Source organism: Colius striatus, chromosome 4, assembly GCF_028858725.1.
Source record: "Colius striatus isolate bColStr4 chromosome 4, bColStr4.1.hap1, whole genome shotgun sequence".
In the NCBI taxonomy this organism is placed as follows: domain Eukaryota; kingdom Metazoa; phylum Chordata; class Aves; order Coliiformes; family Coliidae; genus Colius; species Colius striatus.
In genome coordinates this window covers 61218336-61233711 of record NC_084762.1, presented here as the reverse complement: position 1 = coordinate 61233711, position 15376 = coordinate 61218336, and the positions used below count along the sequence as shown (strand labels likewise).

At 47.5% G+C, this 15376-nt stretch overlaps 5 non-coding genes across 5 annotated transcripts; 3 read left to right on the top strand and 2 right to left on the bottom strand.

Moving 5' to 3' along the window:
* The first annotated feature begins 7580 nt into the window (after positions 1-7580).
* TRNAR-ACG (transfer RNA arginine (anticodon ACG)) lies at positions 7581-7653 on the top strand. The gene has a single exon. It is a non-coding gene; the product is annotated as a tRNA-Arg (tRNA).
* A 3527-nt stretch (positions 7654-11180) lies between these two features.
* On the bottom strand, positions 11181-11270 carry TRNAY-GUA (transfer RNA tyrosine (anticodon GUA)). Its single transcript is given in 2 exon segments — positions 11181-11216; positions 11234-11270. It is a non-coding gene; the product is annotated as a tRNA-Tyr (tRNA).
* Positions 11271-11447: 177 nt separating this feature from the next.
* TRNAR-ACG (transfer RNA arginine (anticodon ACG)) lies at positions 11448-11520 on the top strand. Its single transcript has one exon. It is a non-coding gene; the product is annotated as a tRNA-Arg (tRNA).
* Positions 11521-12757: 1237 nt separating this feature from the next.
* TRNAR-ACG (transfer RNA arginine (anticodon ACG)) lies at positions 12758-12830 on the bottom strand. The gene has a single exon. It is a non-coding gene; the product is annotated as a tRNA-Arg (tRNA).
* Positions 12831-13137: 307 nt separating this feature from the next.
* TRNAY-GUA (transfer RNA tyrosine (anticodon GUA)) lies at positions 13138-13227 on the top strand. The gene is given in 2 exon segments: positions 13138-13174; positions 13192-13227. It is a non-coding gene; the product is annotated as a tRNA-Tyr (tRNA).
* Positions 13228-15376: the final 2149 nt, after the last annotated feature.

The window sequence follows — 15376 nt, the reverse complement described above, 5'->3', positions numbered from 1 at the left end:
GAAAGTAATTCCTTCAGAACAGAATTGAGATTCAGTGCTGGAGGACAAAAGACCTAATGTTATGGTATTACAGCTAAACAAAAGTACCATGTGTGGGAGCAGGAAGGTTTTCACACATCAAGACACTACCCAAACTGGTCAAGAGGCTGCTTAATATGTGACTGGTGACAGAGATGGTACCTACATCCTTTAGCTCTTTTTCAAACACCTCTGTTTGCCTTGTAAATGCTCTTTAGGCATATAGCAAAACCAGCACGACTATTCATTTCTGAGTGTCGTTGCCTTTCTTTCTTTTGAAAGTCAGATTACAAAAACATGTTTGCCTTTTGGCCATTTTCTACACTCCCTCACGTGAGCTTCACGTTAGCTAGGTGAGCACAGTGCATGAGATGCACGTGTTTGCAAGGATAACAGCTGGGAATGCCTTCAAGCTGGGCTGGATTTGAATGAATGCACTTTAAGCTGTGATCAGGGATGCCATCCACTGTGGCACTGTGTTCACTGTACTAGGTACCAGTCTATTAGATTAATATCTTTTTGAATTATCACTTCAGGAAGCATCTCAAACACATCAGCCCGTGTCTGCACGCACAGTGTTGCATCCCCGTCTCCCGTCAGGCTGTTCCCCACGCAGGAGTCAGCCTTTCTGATTCTGGCGGAGTTTAAGGAATGCAAGGGAAGAAAGGGCAGACAGCAAGACCTTTGGCCACAGAACAAATCAGATTTCAGGTGCCTCTTCAAAGGCTTAGGCCTTGCCATGTAAGAGGCAGCTTTGCAGTAAAATCTGTCTTTTGCCTGGGCTGCCTGAGGATGCACGTCTCACTGTGAAGTCCTACCTCCCTGCAGCCAACACGAACAAGTAATTCATGGCAGAAAATGGCAGCATAGTAATCTCATACCACAATCTAGGGAGAAGACAAAGAGTTTGAGGCATTTTTCCTGCGCAGCCCAAATCCTCTCCCTGTCTCCACCTCACCCAGCTGAGCAGAGCCTGCCCTCAGCCCAGAAGGTGACTCCTGGTGAGCTCAGCATCAGGGTAGGCTACTCCAGCAGTGTGTGCGAGGGAAAGCATTGCTGCCTCCCTGCTCCTGTCACTGTGGCCACACAGGTGGGGAGAGAGGACACTGCTGACCCCATGTCTCCTGCCACAGTCACCCTTTGGGTGAGGACAAGACAGCTGGGAGAGAGGATAGGCATGTGAAGGGGGCAGGGACGGTGGCAAAGCAGAGCATAGGGTTGGTGCCAGAGCATGTGAAGTGAAGCATATAGCTGACTGCATGTAATCTGCAACAAAGAAGAGGTGGTGCAAAGTTGGTACTCTGATGCACCTGCTTAATGTGAATTTTGCCTCTTCTAATGCCATGGGGTTGGATCTGCCTCATCTCTATCCTGTTGCAGGTATGCAGGGAATCTTACTTGGGAAAGCTTGGGAGGCGACAAGCTGGAGCAGTACACAGCATGCTTCTGCTGATTCTGATAATCCCAAAGACTGTAATGAAAACATGAGAAGGGTAATAATAGATTGTTTGTATGTATGAGTAGACTACAAATCACATCTCTTCCAGTTATCCACCTAGTATGGCCTTGGTGCTATTTCCATCCCTAATCATTGCCACGAAGCACTTCACAATGAGGCAACAGCTTTGCAGCAACATCACTTTGTGAAGAATTTGTATTTGAGGTGCCTTTTAGGCTGTGGTTCCCAAATCCCAGAGTGATGTGTCTGCCACTTGCTACGATGCTGCTTGCTAGGAGTCTCTCTCAGGACCACATCTCTCACCCTTTGATAGCTAACCTCCCAGCGTGGAGGGCTGCAGTGCTTTCAGAGTAATCCTTAGTCACTGGTTCCAATTCCATCTCAAAAAAGAGGGGGTTTTGGGGTGGGGAGGAAGGTTCCTGCTCATCAACGGGCTTCTTATTGGGCTCCTGACAGACACCTTGAGGAAACTCAGGAGTTGAGCCCACAGCAGTGTCCCCGGTTACCTCTGCTAACAGAGGATGGCCTGCCATCCCTGACCTCCACCAGAAACACTCACTAGAGTAGCCAGAAATGCAGACAAAATGGGGCAGGCATGGCTATCACAATCCTTTAGCAGTCTGGAAAACATGCCAAGGAGCCCAACTTAGAATTAGGTAAACATAACTTTCGGCAAGCAACTCCAGCAGGCAACCAATAACACTGAAATCCCACTTAATCTAGAAGAGATGAAGCAAAATCGCAAATACTTTAACCATGAAAAATCCATTAATGTCAATCCAAATTAGATTATATTTATGGAGTACTTTAAAAAGCTAGACAGGCTCCTACCCTTGTTCATCTAAACAGGCAAGACCTTTCACTCATCCTGGGCTGGCGTGTGGGTGATTGCCCTGAGAAGGTTCAGTGCTTCCTGAAAAGCTGCCTCTGTAGGCCATGGCTCAGGTTGCGTTCACTAGGGCACACCCGGTGTGTCAGGCCTCAGAGTCAGCTCCTTGGGCTCCTGGAAGACTTGAATCTGAAATATGTCCAGACTGGCTGCTCACTCCCAGGAGCTGAAGTCAGCCATCACGGACTTCACTTCCAAGGAGGTATAAATGTCACTTTGTCAACCACTGTTACCCAGTCTGGCACGAAGAAGCTGACAACTCTCCCACCCTTTCTCTGGTGACTTCTTAACATGATCCCATGTGAAATGTTCTTTACATCTGACTCTCATATGTTGCATCAAGCTCTAAACTGAGAAATAAATCATCTGAAATGGCCAATGTCCACAGCAGTAAGCTCCACCTTTTTCCATCTTGGTGATCCCATGCCCATCTTTTCCTTCACTTTACAGCTGGGGAGCGTTTCTAAGGGAAGCATGCCCATCCGGCATGTGGGAGGCAGTGGGACAAGTGCTTCTGCTCTCTGGCTCCGGCCTGGTGTTGTCCCCACTCCTCCCTCAGCCCCACACGCTGTAGGAGCTGTACAGGGGGGCAAGAAGGGGGCTGGGACATTTCCTTCTAGTTTAGGGAGGAAACTACTGCCAGCTGGTTAACAGATATCTCCTGTGGTCCCTATGTGAGGCCCCTTTGTAAAACTAGAAGGAGAAATTTTGCAGAGGCAAGTGGAAGATGCAAATGGAAAAAAAATCACAGTAACAGGGTAAGAAAGGAGACCATATGTGTTTGCACAGCACAGGTGCCAGGATGCCCTCTCCATTGAACAAGATCTTTGAAGTGATTCCCCAAGACCAGCACAGCCCCTCCCCTATTTCCTCCCCCTACTTTTTACTGTGCACCATAACAACCTACTTGTAATCCTTCCCACATCAATATTCAGCTCCTTTGTCATCTGCCATGAAGGGAGTGAACCCTTAAGATTCTGTGATTCTGTGACTGTCTCACTCTCACCCCAAAAAGACAAGTCCTGTCAACCAAAGAGCAGCCTCTGCTTGAGCAGGCAGGAACTGCTCCGCTTACTCCTCGTCCTAACAGCAGCTTGAAGCAAGATAACCCCTCAAAACTATGGCTCACTACGTACACACACTTTGCCTCCAGTGTGCCCTCCAGAATGATGATAATAGGCAGGGCAAAGAAGAGATGTTTGCATTATTACAGGGGAAAAAAATAAATTAATTAAAAAACAAGGAGAAAACCAAACTGGTGATATTCAAGCATCAAGCCAGTGCCTTTCCCATGACAGCACTCTGGCTTAGCAATAGAGCCAAGGCATTGTTATCTGGGCAGGTAATGCTAAAGGAATGAAATCATTCTTTACTTTTGCCAAAAGGAAGGGCCAGCATGTCTCCTGGATAAGGAAGAAACAGGAGGAGCTTCATACTAAAGTGGCGGGCCTCCCTGGTAGGAAAGAATTTGGGTTTTGAAAAGAAATTAGACAGAAGAGGTGCTTTTTCACACACAAGGAAATACTTCTTGGTCAATGCAGCCTGAAGTGTAAGGTGTGGGGGAAGGTAGGTTCTCAGCTTCCCACTGTGTCAGGAGAGCCTGTGGCAAAATGCCTGGATATGAGAGAATGGCCTTGCTGATTTAATCTTCAAAGTCAGCAACTGAAGCCTGGTTTTCTCTCATTTCTCACCTACCTCTTTTATATCTGTCTTGGCAGCTGTGAGTAGATGTTTTTATTTGCTTTTTGTCTTAACCTGCCTTGAATTAAGTATGATTTCAGTGTAATTGGATACTAATGACTTGTTTCTTGCCAAAGGATGTGGTAAATCTCCACATAGAGCTTGGGGCACCTTACAAGCACTCTGGGTTGCCAGCTTGTTCTCTGTAACATCCAAAGGACTACTGAATGTGCCTTCATTCAGCTGCAAGCCCCTCCTGAACAGGCAATAACCAGGAGAGAAGTGTCTTCTAGAGATGTATCACACCTTCTAATTTCCAGCTCTTACTTGTATTCACTCCTTTCCCAGGCCACCAGACTGATTTCTCACCTCTGGCTCCAGCTTTTTTCAGGTGTGAGGATGACTCCCTGCTTGACATAGGTTTCACTTAAAACCATTATTTTAGTGTCAGCCCTCTCCTGGGTCCAATCAGGGCCCAATTTCACTGGGAACTGACTTCTGAGCTGCAGGGCACCCCAACACAGCTGCCCGTGTTTGCAATACATGCTCTATGAGTGGCCCTCTTTGCTCACAGCAATTCTTAGAAGTGCAAGGGAATCTGAGAAACTACCCTTTTCTAACATCATCCTTTGTCCCATCATCACAGCAAGGCTAAGTGACATCCCTGGGATCTCTGAACAAAGCCATGGGAGCCCTCTATCCTGCCTGTCCCGGGCATGTGGTGGATCATCTCTCTGGCTGCCAACTAGAGGAACAGGTGCAAGACCAAGCCACCCAGCTAGAAAAAGGCATTGCCTTCATCCTCTGTTTTCCTGTTTGCAATTACATTTTTCCTGATGTTAAACGCCCACCAGCCATTTGGACATCCTCATCTCCTTTCATTCACTTTGTGATTTTTCATGATTAATTCAGGAAATAAAACCCATTTGCAAAAGAGGAGCTATCTGCAAGTCTCTGCATATGAAGGAGCTGCTCCCCTCAGAGCTCACCCCTCTGCACTGGCCTGAGGCAATTAGGAGGAATTTCACCTCATCTTCCCCATACACCTTACTAGTGCCTGCAAAAAATCAAGAGCAAGAAAGAAAATAGAGGATGGAAGAAAATAACCCATCGTGAGGTGTCTGTAGAGGCAGATAGTGGCTCTACCTCTCATCCACTGGATACCTTCTTCATTTCTCACACCTTGCTTCTGCTTCTCCTCCTTGGGCTGCAGTTTAACAAGCAACTGCAGGCAGCTGAGCTGCTCTGGGCATCAGGATGGGGCAGCCTTGTGCCTCCTGCCTTCCTCATGCTGGCCCTGGCTGCTAGGCCTGGTCGTCCACTTTGCACCAGCTGAGCTGATTCACTTAATTGACCATTAAAAAAATTAATCACTTAGAAAAAAACCAACTTCTCTGCTGGATTATTGACTCAGGCACCTGGAGTGACTGCAGACCACCAGAGCAAGAACAAGGCAAACTGTGTAGCTGAGTGTGGTGGAGAAGAGGGGAGGAGAACTGAGACTGCGTTACTTTGGAACCAGGAGCTGATGAGCTGGCTCATCCTCCTTTCAAATTTTACCTTCAACATCATTGTTTTCACCCAGAATGTAAGACCTTCAGTACTCCACAAGATGGTCTATGACCTGAATGAGTGCTCCAAGCAAGCCAAGCCAAAAGCCATCACTTACCACAGCAGTCTGGCAAAATAGCTGCTGCTGAGGGCAGGTGGGCAGCAATGCAGGTCCAGCGAGGGCTGCAGGGAGTAACATCTGTCTCCAAGAGCTCCTGGCATTTTCCCATCCTGCTCCTAAGGAATGGAGAGTCGTTCATGTTTCTCTGTCCTCCCCAATGTCCGAAGCTGCCTAACTGGATTTTTGTTTGCCTAATGAAGCTAGGGATAAATATGCAGAGTTTGTTTTCAGTAGCTGGTGTCTCTTTGGCACAGAACAGCCCAAATGGACAAGTGTCAGGCCAGAAATCAAACAGCAATGAAAGGCTACCATTGAAAAGAACCCAGCAGCTCACTGACACTTTGGTTATTATCAGTGATGGGCCAGTAGGTTTGGCTGCTACAAGGTCACTGAAGGGCTCAGAAAAGCAGGCAGCAAGTGTCACCAAGAAGTCCTGAGTCTTAATCCAACATGTTCTAAATCTGTGAGGTGTTCTCTAGCTCTCCCTGGAAAAGCAAAACTTACTTTGCATCTGATTGACAAGGAAAAACTGGAAAACAAGTTCTGGGATGTTGTGGCCTTTGTGGAGCATGCCAGGTGACCAAGACCACAGTCACCGGGATGCTGGTCTTCTTCCTGAAGCACCAATGTGGTACTTTGAATGGATTCAAAGGCAAAGCCCCAAAGACAGTCCAAAGAGCGTTGTCTCTGACAGCCAAGTTTTGAGAAGAAAATGGTTCAAGCCAGATCAGCAACAAAACTCCACGCAGTCATTCACCCTTCTCTCTCCCCACATCTCACATAGGATGGGGGGAAATGGAAGAGAAAAATTCAGACCTGTGAATTAAGATAAGAACAAGAATTATAACCAAATTAAAACATAATAACAGTAAGAAGAACGAAATATAATGATAGTAATTAAAAACAAAACCCAAGAGAAAAAAAACCCCAAACTGAAATCAATGTGATTGCTCATAATTTGCTGACTGATGCTCAAGCAGCCATCTGTCCCTCCTGGCCAGCTCCCCCATTTTATGTACTGGGCATGACATTCAGTGGTATGGAATAGTCCTTTGAGTAGTTGTGGTCAGCTGTCATGGCCATGCTCCCTCCCAACTTCTGGTGTACACACTGGCCTCCCATCCTGCCTCCATCCCCAGCCCATTCACTGGCAGTGCAGGATGAGAAGTAGAAATGGCCTTGCTGCTGTGTGAGTGCTGCTCAGCAGTGACAAAAACATCACAGTGTTACTACATTCTCTTAAGTATAAACCCAAAATACCACTCTGTAGCAGCTACTAGGAAGAAAATTAACTATCCCAGCCAAAACCAGGACAGTGGGGTACAGACCAAGAGTTAACTCTGAGCTTGGGGCAGGAGCCAACATGCAGACATGAAGTCAGGCACATCATAACAGGGCAGGTATCGCTGTGACAGGAGAGTGGGGATTACCTGGAAGATAAGGTGCTGATGCTGTGTTGAGCTGCCCTTATCCCTCTGAACAGATAAACTCTGTGCTGCACCCTCTCTGACCCCACGGACCCTGCCTATCCATTCTGAGGTCCTTCTGAGGAGACAGGACCAAATGTGGGGTGAAGGTGTGTGTGACAGAAGCTGGGGTAAATCCCACCAGCTGGGATCCCTCCTCTAGATACCAGAGGAGTGGTGAGACTCTGCTGGCCCCAGGGACTGATGGTGGGGGTGGGAACAGAGTTTATGAGCCATGGGGCATTACGCAACACACAAGATTTGTGAACTGAGAGAACCGGGGTGCTCAGTACCGTGTTTTGGCAGGGTTGAAGCCCAGGGTCACTGTCCTCAGGGCTCCTTCCAGTACCCGGGAGGGAGCCGCGAGGGGGGGCTACCCCATCCCTACCAAATATGGGGCCAGTGGCGCAATGGATAACGCGTCTGACTACGGATCAGAAGATTGTAGGTTCGACTCCTGCCTGGCTCGGTAGTTAGAATTTTTTTACAACCACGTCTTTTCTTTCTGGGGGAGGGGATAGAGGGGGAAGAAAACAAACAAACAAACCTCCAGGTAGCCTGCAAAGGTTTATCTTCATAATCTTAAACTACTCTGAGATTTATTCTAATTCCCCTTTCTCCAGGAAATGAGACAACTTTTGCTTGAAATGCAAACCTTTTATTACAACATGGAAGATTAAAAGTTCTTTTTGTGGGAGTGGGTGTCTCTGCCTGTACCTGTCAGGCCATTTGACAAGCCCTCAACCATCTATTTGTCTGCCCATCTCACCGTGGAGCCCTAGTGATTCAAGGTGAAATGTCTTATGAACACAGGTTTTAAAATCACTGGTATCACAGAATCGCAGAATGGTAGTGGTTGGAAGGAACCTCTAGTCCAACCCCCCTGCTCAAGCAGGTCCACCTAGATCAGGCCACACAGGAACACATCCAGGAGGGTTTTGAAGACCTCTAGAGATGGAGACTCCACAACATCCCTGGGCAGCCTGTGCCAGGGCTTCCTCACTCTTACAGTAAAATAGCATTTTCTTATGTTTACATGGAACTTTTTGTGTTCCAGCTTCACCCCATTACCCCTTGTTTTATCACTGGACACTACAGAAGAAAGGTGTGCCCCATCCTCTTGACATATACTTTATAAATACTTGTATTAATGAGGTCCCCCTCAGTCTCTTCCAAGCTGAACAGCCCCAGTTCCCACAGCCTTTCCTCATAAGAAAGGTGTTCCAGTCCCCTGATCATGTTGGTGGCCCTGTGCTGGACTCTCTCCAGAAGTTCTGTCCCTCTTGAGCTGGGGAGCCCAGAACTGGACACAGGACTCCAGATGAGGCCTCACCAGGGCAGAGTAGAGGGGAAGAAGAACCTCCCTTGACCACACTCTTCTTGATACATCCCAGGATGCCATTGGCCTTCTTGGCCACGAGGGCACATTCCTGGCTCATGGTTAGTTTATTATCAACCAGGATTCACAGGTCTCTCTCTGCAGAGCTGCTCTCCAGCAGGTCAATCCCCAGCCTGTACTGGTGCATGGGGTTGTTCCTCCCTAGATGCAGGACTCTACACTTGCTCTTGTTGAACCTCATGAGGTTCCTCTCTGCCCAGCTCTCAAGCCGGTTGAGATCCCACTGAATGACAGCACAGGCTCTGGTGAATCAGCCTGTCCTGCCAGTTTGGTGTCATTGGCCAACTTGGTGATGATCATGCTTGACTAGGATATACGCACATAGCTCATTACAGGCCCTTGCTGGAGACCAGGCACAGAAATAATTAAGCATTTGCAGGTGACCAGTCACTAGTAATTTGCTCCTAAATGAAATATTTAGCAAGCCACCCTATCAACCAACTACTGACTAGGCTATTTTTGGATTAAAAAGCATTTGGTAAATTTAAATACATGAGCATGCCCTAGAAGAGTGGGAAGCCGAGCCAAGCAGTTATACTAATGTGAAAGGGTCATAGCTCAAGAGGCAGGATAGTTGCTTAGCTCCTAAATTTTTTGAGGGTTTTTTTGATTATTTTTTTCTTTTCTGGTTTTCATTCTGTTGTACTTCTATCTTCTTTTTTTTTCTCCCTGCCTTCCTTCTCAGTTGTGGGCAACACACAGTTACATAGAAATGCCTCTATGTTAATACTTTCTGGGTGGGTGAGAGAGAAAATATATCTTGGAGATGGAGATGGAAGAAGAAAAGAGATGGTACCTTCTCCAGAAGAATAGACTAGATCAGAGTAATTCAGTTAGGAGGGACCTATAACAAACACCAATTACTCCCCTCCCCCCTCCCCTCCTCTCCTCCTCTTGTGGCCCTCAATGGAGTCAGTGCCCTGTCCTACAGCAGGAGTGGTTGTGGATTTGGATTTGACTGCTAGTATGTGCAACCATGTCAGATAAAAGACTCCTAAGGAAATGAATGCCTTCCTCTAATTTGTGGCCACTGGGGTGCCCCTGTTTCCCGACGGGCAGGCTTTTCACACCTGGATTTCTCCTAAGATAATTCCTGAGAGGGATGCACTGCACCACACTGGACGAGAACAGAGAAAAGGTGCTCTGTGTGTGTCCCCATATGCATGCACAAAACTGCACTAATTCATAGAGAGGTAGCTGGGGCCAGGGATGTAATGCATAAAGCATGTAACTACAGTGCAGAAGCTTAAAGGTCACTTTAAGCTTTTTGTCACTTTCTGAGCTTCACAAGTCTGTTTCCCTGCTGATAATTGTGCTTGCATTATATTCCCACAGATAGTGAGTCTTCCTTGCTCTCATATCTGAAATCTGTCTCAGTAAAACACTCTCACACAGAGAAGACTCATTCTGGGTTCTTTTGAAGGAGAAAGCTTCCATTCTTCCCCTGCTATGTAGGCAGATGTGGCCACCTTCAGACATGTTGACTCCCTCCAAGCCAGGGGTCATTGCCAAGCATGTTCTTCTGCATGTCATGGGGCACCTGTAATGGAAAAGAAGACTTGCAGGGATGATCCTTGAGACAGGACCGCAACACCACAGAAAAGAAGACAAGGGAAAAGCAGCAGGGTATGAGTGCTGGCCCTGGCATTTACAACACCCTAAGCAAATCCACATCCATCTGCAATAAGCCCTTCCTGCATACAGGGCCCCTATGCCCTCCCTATGGCTCCACCTTGTCCCAGATCATCCTGTTTTCCAAAGAACAGATTTGCTAGCCAGTGTGCTCACCAATAATTACATACCAGGGAGAAACACTGATTATTTATTTCAGGTTTATGTGATCCCGGGTGCTCTGTGGGGAGCACCAAACCAAGAACACACCAACAGTACCTCCTGTGCTGTATTTATACACAAAACATCAGCATTTCTGTATTCTAATACATATGTATTTTTATTCTAAGTAGTGATTGGTTACTAGTCCTTCACCTGACATGTAAATGAATGAGTACACTGCTCAGTTCATTTTCTCAGCACTCTTCTTTCAGGACTGAGGTGTACACTGGGTAGGTGGGCTGTGAGTTGGTGGTCATCATTTGCCCCTGCCACCTTTACCTTTCCTCTGATTGCTACAGATTTTTGCTGACTTCATGCTAATTTGGCAACCAATACAGCCTTTGGGCCCTCTAAGGTAGGAGGTTTCCTCCTTGCCCATCTTTAGTCCCTCTTCAAGGATACAGAGCAGTCAGGTTCACACAATCACACAATGAAGCTGCTGATTCATGGTCATCCCAACCCAAACATTACTATATCATAGTCCTTCTTCTAATCACTAGAACCTCTTTCTCAAGATACTCAGATCCTTGTCCTTGCTTAAAAGAAAATCCCATTTTACAAAGTACATCACTCCCTTTTCCCCCTTATGACACAAAGGCCAGGACTCAAGGGAACGTGGTGGAGCACTTTTGTCCGCTCTCATCGAGCAGGCCGTGAGGAAGACGGGAGGAGCTGGCACAGCGGCTGCGCCCCCGTTCATCGCCGATGGGCCCGTAAAAGTCAAATTCCCCCAAGAAGGTAAACAAAACAAAAGCACAAGCGCCTCCTTCGAGCCGGAATCGAACCAGCGACCTAAGGATTCCCGCGGGCCGTGCCACTACAGTCCTCCGCTCTACCAGCTGAGCTATCGAAGGGAGCTGCGCGGCACCCCCCAGCGGCCGCCCAACGGCGGGCTCCGCCGCGCCGCCGGCCCCGCGCATGCGCCCTGCGGTGGTGGCGGCGGCGGAACGCGGCAGCGCCTGCGCGCGGCGGCCCGGACGCGGGACCGGGGGTCCGGTGAGGGGCGACGGCGAAGTTCCGTGGCGCGTGTAGGGCCAGTGGCGCAATGGATAACGCGTCTGACTACGGATCAGAAGATTGTAGGTTCGACTCCTGCCTGGCTCGGGCACTTTTTGGTGCCTCGATGGTGTTTCGTGAGGATACTTCTTCACGCACCCGCGGAAAGGAAAGCCAAACTAGCCTGGTTCTTTCTTTCTTCTCTCCCTCTGTCCCGGCGGGCAGAACACGGTGCCCCTTTTTTTTTTCTCCTTTTAAATAGCTATCTCCCAAGCCATATGCTCTCTAGGAAGCACTCCGGATATTACTCCCAGTGACTGTTATAGCCGAATGTGAGCAACAAGTAGAAACGGGAGGGGTCTCGAGGACTCATGGTGGGTGCCCTTTCCTTGTGCTGCCTTCCTCCTCCCTGCACAGCCTTGTACTGTGACTGTCAAGCAGCGCCGATCACAGACATAGTGAAATAAAGGATGGTGACCGCAAAAACTGGCAGCCCTACAGCGCTGCCTTGCTTAATTGTGCATGACAATAGAAACCAATTTTCATAGTAAACTTGTCCAGAATCCACAGATGGTGGCTACTCCAAAGCTGTGTTCTCAAATGTAATCAGTGGGGATGTCTCCTTCACCTCTCCTGGTTGCAAGCTGCTCTTTACACACTGCATAGCCTTTATCTATATAAAAAATACAGGGTTTTCATATGCTTTTCATCCAGCTGCACAAGGGTGCTCTTGCACTTCTCATGACTAATGGATAGTCACTATGAGAAAAGCATGACAGGCTTTTTTAGGAAGGTATCTGGAAGGGAGAACAGGATGCGGTAGGGAAGTCTCACTGCTTTAGCTGAGTCCTTAACCTTTCAGCCTAAAGACTTTTTAGATCGGGCTGGAGTTATCAGCCTTAGTTTCAACCTGGTGCTCTTTTGGACAAAATATACATAGAACTGAGACCTGAATGCTGAATCTTCTGCCTAACATAAGGCTACACTGCAGGGGCTGTATCAAGAACTTTGCTGCAGCATTGACCGCTGCCTTCAGAGTGGTTATTTGTTGCTTGTAAGAATAATTGTACAGTGTCAGTCCGACTGCTTCTCCCTTGGGGCCTAACAGATTCTTCCCTGTCCAATTTATTGGCTTGTAAATGGGGTTAATTTGTTGGCACACCTGATGCATTTGATGAGATGCTTATTTAGATCGTTTGAAAAGTTTAAACCTAGCTGGTGTCTGCTTTGGGAGACTCCATAACCTAAAGGATGTGCCGGTCATTTAAATGGAATTAACTGATGAGCTCTAATGTTCCCTTTGTGCATGTGGAACAAGCAGCGCCGGCAGAACGAAAAACAAATGCGAGCCAGGCAGGAGTCGAACCTACAATCTTCTGATCCGTAGTCAGACGCGTTATCCATTGCGCCACTGGCCCCACATTTTATGGTGTTTTCTTTGTTCTACTCTGTACCAGCGCCTGCCTCAGTCTTACTCACCGCCCTCGGCTCTGTCTCGGGCACGCCCGGCCTCCCGTCACGGCAGAGCGCGGCGCGGCGCGGCACGGCGCTCCCTGCCCCGCCCCGCCGGCAGGAGGCGTTCCCGCAGCCCCTGCCCTGCCACGCGTCGGTCCCCGCTCAGGGCTGACTCGCGCCCCGGGGTCGCCCGCCCCGCGCATGCACAGCGCAGCGCCCAGGCCCGGCCACACCACTCTTGGAGTGGGGCGGCGAACCACCAACCAGCTCCCTTCGATAGCTCAGCTGGTAGAGCGGAGGACTGTAGAGGCGCAGCCCACGGGAATCCTTAGGTCGCTGGTTCGATTCCGGCTCGAAGGAGATGCTTAGCTTTTTTCTTTTTCCTCCTTCACGCCGCACTCCTAAGTGGCTGTTAAACAGCTCATCTTTAAAACCAGTTACACTTGTTTACCTCGAAGAGATCCAGCTACGTTGCTAAAGGGAGACGCTCGGCTGTGACTCGCTGGCTTTTCGCACGAGGTATTGCCTGCTGCGTGACTGCCGACACGTCCTTAACTTCTACAGGAAAACAAGACTGATGTTGTTCTTTCTCCAACTTAACCACAAAGCAAGCTAGCACAGGAGGATACCTGTTAAGATCCTTTCGTCTCATCACAGTTAATTAGGATGTTGAAATTCGAAGGATCTTTTTTTCCAAACCTACTTTCTTCTTCCCAATTTTTCCCACAATAAGGGAGCATCATCCAGCCAGGCAATACTGGGCAGTATCTGGGACTCTGTGCAGATATGGGACAGATGTAAAACCCCCGAGGGAGATACTAGCCCAGAAAAGTTCACAGGACCTCTGCCCTTGTCCTCAGCGGCACGACAGTTTCAATTTCTGCACACTCCCTTTGCTGTGGGAAGTCATCTCATCCAGGAACCAAAGGCAATAAAACTATTGTGTTGCGTCGCTTCATCTGAGTGCTTGTTTTTGTTTTTGTTTTTAAAATGCACATAAACATCCTGCATTACATAAAGGCTTTGCAGTGTGTGTCTGCTTTGCATAGGTAGGCACATCTGCTGCCAGCTGCTTGCCACTCGTCAGGGTGCAAAGCCATAATTTTGGACAGCTATCTCAAAAGATTTTCTAGCTGTTACCAGAATGAAGTTTCTGATAATTGGGGGGGGAAAAAAGGGAGGGCTACAATGCATACACACAACCTTTATTTGTCACAGTGGTTGACAGCAAAGATATATTGGAAAATATAGTACTTTACATATAAATAAATGTAACAAAATGAACAAAAAATTAGACTCTGTATTTTTAGAAGATTAATGGATGTGCAACTGAACTTTACACAGAAACAGATCATGTAAGCATATCTATCTTCATGTTAGGAACTTTTCTGAAAAGAAGCGAATGAATAAAATGACACCAAAGAGTGTCGTGGTTCAACCCCAGCCAGCAACTAAGCCCCATACGGCCATTTGCTCACTCCTCCTGCCCCCCAGTGGGATGAGGAACAGAATCAGGGGAAAAAAGTGGGTTGAGGTAACAACAATTTAATAACTAAAGTGAAATCAAATATAATAATAACAATAATTGTAATGAGAAGAAATGTAAGAGGAAGAGAAATAAAACCCAAGAAAAGACAAGCGATGTCCAGTGCAACTGCTCACCACTCACTGACTGATGCCTGAGCAGCTATTTGCTCTTCCCTGATAGCTCCTCCCAGTTTATATACTGGGCAAAATGGTCTATGGTGTGGAATCACCCTTTGGCTGGTTTGAGTCAGCTCACCTGGCCATGCTCCCTCCCAGCTTCTTGTCCACCTCTTCGTTGAAATAAAAAAATCCTTCACTTAAGGATAAGCTCTACTTAGCATCAACTAAACCATCAGTGTGTGATCAACATTGATCTCACACTAAATCCAAAATACATCACTGCACCAGCTGCTAGGAAGAAAATTAGCTCTATCACAGCTGAAATCAACACAAAGGCCTAAGTCCTGAAATCCTTATTCATCCCTTCTCCACAGAATAGCTGATCCTGACAGCAGTATGAGAGGCAAATGCTCTGGTGTGCTGAAAACTAAGTTTGGAATTAAACCATGAGTTCAGACACTCAGATTTTAAAGCTGCAAGTCATGGAGAACCCACTCAGAGCTTGAAGACGCGTTTGTTCTGATGTCTTTAGCTAGCTGAGATGATAGGTTGTGGCTCTTCTGTACAGATCCCCATGTCTGTAAAAGGACTTCGGAAACACGTGGCAGCTTTTCCATCTTTGCATCATTCTGTGAGACTGGGTCAGAAATCTTTCCCAAGAAAAATCTCTCATTTAGACGGAGTAAATAAGAACTACATGATTTGTGCCACATCTGAAGGCCATAGGGATCATTTCCTTGGTTTCAGTAAACTTCAGCTTTGGCCCATAGAGTAGGGTCCTGAGGGTCAAAGGTGTTGCATGTGAAAAAATTCCCCAATCGCTTTTGCTAAGTCAGGGATTTGCCTTTCTACTGGAAACAGT